The sequence below is a fragment of the Temnothorax curvispinosus genome, unplaced genomic scaffold (genome assembly GCF_003070985.1).
Source record: "Temnothorax curvispinosus isolate PA1 unplaced genomic scaffold, ASM307098v1 QBEX01010090.1, whole genome shotgun sequence".
Lineage (NCBI taxonomy): Eukaryota > Metazoa > Arthropoda > Insecta > Hymenoptera > Formicidae > Temnothorax > Temnothorax curvispinosus.
In genome coordinates this window covers 1-4,858 of record NW_020219870.1, presented here as the reverse complement: position 1 = coordinate 4,858, position 4,858 = coordinate 1, and the positions used below count along the sequence as shown (strand labels likewise).

Below are 4,858 nucleotides of genomic sequence, written 5' to 3'. Positions count from 1 at the left end.
AACTGCATTGTATATATGAGAAAAATAAAAAAAGAAAAATTTAAATAATTTTATGACGTTACAAACATGTAAAATGATCTAATATTATCAATAATATATTCACTATTATTTAAACTGTACAATTAGTAAAAGAGATTTGGGTAAATTTTATTTTTAATGATGAATTAATGATGATTAATGATGAATGATTCGTTTTTAGCATATTTTATATATAAAATTCAATAAATGTGTAAAGTAAGGGTTTTTACGTCTTTAATTATATAAGTAAATTATGTCCTCATCAGCATTAATAAAGTGCGGTGTTTAGTTTTTGAGAAATAAGGAAGTGTCGCTTTAGAGGACCTATGTCGATATAAGCGACTTACCTCTTCACTTCTAATAAAAATATAAAAAATGTATAGTTGTATTGTCGTGAAATAAAATAAATGCGCGCGCGTAGCGCGCGCCTGTTTTGTTCTATTCGTGAAATAAAATAAAAGCGCGCGCGTAGCGCGCGCCTGTGTTGTTCTAGTCCATAATAAAAAAAGTCATGTTTACCGAGAAGTGAGCTTTGCGAGTCGAATATCTCGCACGTAGTGTTGCCGCTTTTCCGCGTGCGTGATTGGCTGGCGCGGTCGAGATTGACGGCGATCGCGAGATCGCGGCGAGTTTGGCGAGTTTCGCGTGTGTTAAATTGTGCGACGTGACGTGTGTTCGCGTGGTGTCTCGCGAGGTTAGTAGGATTTTTTTTAATATGATGAATATATGTGTGTGTGATGATATTGGTAAATAAATATTATATTATAAATTATATTTTTTTAATATCTTTTAACGTTATCTTCAATGTTTTTTCAGCATAATAGAAGTCAATGACGTGTGTTCGCGTGGTGTCTCGCGAGGTTATAATAATAATACATGATATTATATATTAGTAGGTAAATAAATAAATATATATTATAAATTATATTTTACATTAACATTTTTTAACGTCATCTTTAACGTGTATAACGAGGTCAAGTGTAATTGCAGTATTTCGATATTGATTGACTGTCCGCATTGTGTGAAGATCTGTAGTTGTTACTGTTACATAAACTTTAGATTTTTGAGTACGAGTAATGAATATTGAAATATAGCTCATATATGAATTAATTGAACTTATTATTACAGATCGAGTTACATCGAGTGAGAGAGAGGGACAGAGAGAGAGAGAGGAGGAGAGAGAGAGAGAGAGATAGTTTCGTTTGTCCTTTTGAAGAGTATGTAAAGAGCTTTCAATGTCGTTTAGAAAACTTTATTAGGTACGTACGTTAGTATCAAAGTATAATTATTTCATATAGGTTATGTTTCGATATTTATTGTTTGCTCGTACAAATCTAAGATATACGTTACTGTAACTATATAGATTTTTAATACAGACAGTAAATTATATTTATCCTTATAATAATATATTTTATATATAAGCATATGTAAGTAATAATTATTGCTTTTGCATTATGTTGTAATGATGTTGGGTTACGTTCAATTAGTGGAAGTATTTTAATATTTATTATTACATACTTGCATTGTGTGAGAACTCTTTCATTGGCTGAACGTAACACAATAAAACTGCAACATAATGCATACACTGAATCAATGATTATATATTATAATATATTTCAATGATGAGAATTGTTTTTGTTTAAATAATTATTTGTGGATATAAGAAACTGAATTTTATGCGCATAATATATTATTTATCCTTGTTAGAGAGAAAAAAAATAAAAAGACTAATAAAAAAAGAGACTAAAAAAGACTAATAGACTAATAGAGAAAATAATATAACGTTTTGAATAAATTGTGATACACCGTTTGTTTCGATTCTGATCAGCTTTTTTTTTAGGCATATCTGATAAGTTAGTCAATGGGTGATACGAGATACAAGTAAAAATATTGTAATTGCCTACAAGCATCAGAAATCTAACGATTGATCATACGTCCTTTAGGATTATACGTAGAGATACTTTGGACGGCAGTGAAGATCGTGTTCGGGATTTATCGCCAAGAGGTGGTCATCAGGGAGGTGCCGGTAATTCAGGGTATATGAGTGGCAGACAAGGTCGTTTTCCAACCTTACGTAGAGATCGTAGATACGAATGTCGTCTTACTAATGATGACGAAGACACTGTTTACAGCTAGCTCTTAATGGTAAGCGGTAGCTTCAAGAAACAGTTTTTATTTTCGAATATACTTTTTACGTAATTTAGTGTCTTTTTTTCTTTTTTTTCCTTTTCTTTTAATTATTATATATATATTTTTTTTTACTTTTACTACAGTCTAAGCATACTATATTAAACTTTACGATTTGTAACAATTTGTAGTATGGTATATTTAAGTAAAATATTAAAATTATGTTTATATAACTGGCATGTAAATAAGATAATTTCTTTAACATAAAATAATACATGTAATATTTATACAGGGAAAAATAATCTTTAATCAAAGATTTGTTGGTCGTCCAATTTGTGATATATAAGTTTCGGTGAAGGAATTGAACTTAAAAGTCAGAAGTTATGATCTGCAATCACTCTGCAGTGCAGTAAGTCATACGATACTCGTAATATTGGTATTATATTGTTCATCCGACCAAATAACTTAATTTTGACAAATATTTAGGTATTAAAGATGAAGGAACACGAATGTAAAGAGATCACGTCAGCGAAAACTCCATCGCTCTTCAATATAATGGACAAAGTGCTAAATCTAATGCATGTGACGTTAAAAGAAGCAAAATACATTATGACTATAGTGATGGATCTCAATGTTATATCGCTCGCTCTTCAAATCATTTGTTTAGCAGGTAAATTCATTATATATTTCCCATTTTACTTATAAAATATAATAATGCAATTATAATTAAATTTTGCGAATTGAATGAATATAGGTAATATTTTATCAAGAACGCTATTAGGCGGAAGAGTGGAAAGAAACGAATATCTGTTGTTACATGCTTTTAATTTGAAAGATTACATAACGCTGGATAAGAAAATTGAAAAGAAAGGGCGAGGCGATGGTGAGATCTCAATATATTTTTATATATTGTCGTTATTACGAAACTAGATATATGTTAGATGGCTCGCGTAAAAAAAAAGCTGCGGCGTATGCTGGAGGCCTCGTACTTAATCCAAAGAAAGGTTTCTATGACAAGCTGGGACGGCTGATGGACTTCAATTTTTGGTATTGTACAAGATGTATTAATCCAAGTATTATACAAGAGTACAATTTGTGTTTTGCCATCGTGCCCAGTGCGGCGTATGTTGACGTCAAGGTAATTTTCTTATATGCAAACAATATCATAAAGTAAATATCTGGACTAAAACGTAATTTACACAGTGCAGCAATTAAATATTCTCGAGTTAAATCTGGACTCAGGTATGATCCCGACGGAGATTCACAAATTAGTCAAAAGCAGACAGCAGATCAAGCAACTCATAAAAGCGCCGAATTTATTGCCGGAACAGAAAATGGATTACCATATCAGGCAAATGGCATTAAACCTCACAGTCAATTCCATGTATGGATGCTTGGGGGCGATGCATTGTCGATTTTACGCTGAAGGTCTTGCCGCTCTGATAACATGTAAGACGCGAAATATTGTATATTTAAAACGCCGATAACATGAAGCATAATATATTATATAACACATTTTTTTTACATAGGGCTTTAGCCTAGGAGGAGGACGAGGATAAAGCGAAAAGGAAGGAGCAATGTAAAGAACGCAAAGAAAAAGAACGATAAAAGAAACGTGACGAAGATGATAGCAAAGGAAAGTGGGAAACCGTTAAAAGCGGCGTGGCTATTCCCTCCGAGAAACCGAAGATGTAATATATATAGGTATATACGTATTATGGGGTGAGAGAGAGAGAGAAACTTTATCTTGAACAAAATTGTTTAAAGAGATGTGCAATGTAAAATTTTCCTTATTTTAGATATATCGATGAATTTAATGTTCGAGAAGATCAAATGGGACTAGCTATTGGTGCTTATAATACAAATATTCAACAAGAGTAGAAAGTTGGTGATATTACAAATATAGAGTTCGAAGAAAATTCATGTACATTTAAGATATATGGAGAGGTAATAATAAAAATTATTATCGTTTCAAGAATATTGAACATTTCACAATTTAATGTTTATATTAAATACATATTTTATATTAATTTATGAAACAGCGTATATATGATAGTTACATGTCCATAAGTGTGTTCTGTTTCACGCATGATGCGCATAATACATCATTTATCCATGTTTAATATTCGGTAAACAATTAGCTATTATTATTAATATAAAAAAGTGTACAAATTAGAAATTTGCATATTGCTTCCTCACCATTTTAAAATGTATAGATTAGAAATTTATACATTGCATCATCATTTTATTTCGCTCTCTTATAAAGCTCTTCTATTGAGGAAGCTTATATTTTATTTGATACATAATTATTAATATTTATTAATTTGACTTCTTCATAAAGGAAGCTTTATGAGTAAAATAAAATGATGAAGCAATGTTCAAATTTCTAATTTGTACACTTTAAAATTGTGAGAAAGCAGTAAATTTATAATTTGCAAACTTTTTTATTATATTGGCAATTTTTTCTAATTTTATTATATTCTTCAGTCTTTTTATCTCTATTTCATATATACTGCTTATTGCATATTCATTATTTTCTTAGCTCCTCACGATTCGGAATGTTTGATTTGCGTGAGTTCCCTTGCCTCTCACGATTCGGAGATGAATGTGCCCAAGCCTTTAATCTTGGCCGTGTCGAGCTCGTCAGAGTATTAGGAATCGGTGCCACATGACAGAAGAAGAAATCAATTGTAATGCCATATGAAGAAAATAT

The 4,858-nt window shown here is 31.0% G+C and overlaps 1 long non-coding RNA gene across 1 annotated transcript; it reads left to right on the top strand.

Moving 5' to 3' along the window:
- Positions 1-832: 832 nt before the first annotated feature.
- On the top strand, positions 833-2,676 carry LOC112459723. Its single transcript, XR_003041358.1, has 5 exons — positions 833-914; positions 1,147-1,277; positions 1,962-2,163; positions 2,438-2,554; positions 2,632-2,676. It is a non-coding gene; the product is annotated as an uncharacterized LOC112459723 (long non-coding RNA).
- Positions 2,677-4,858: the final 2,182 nt, after the last annotated feature.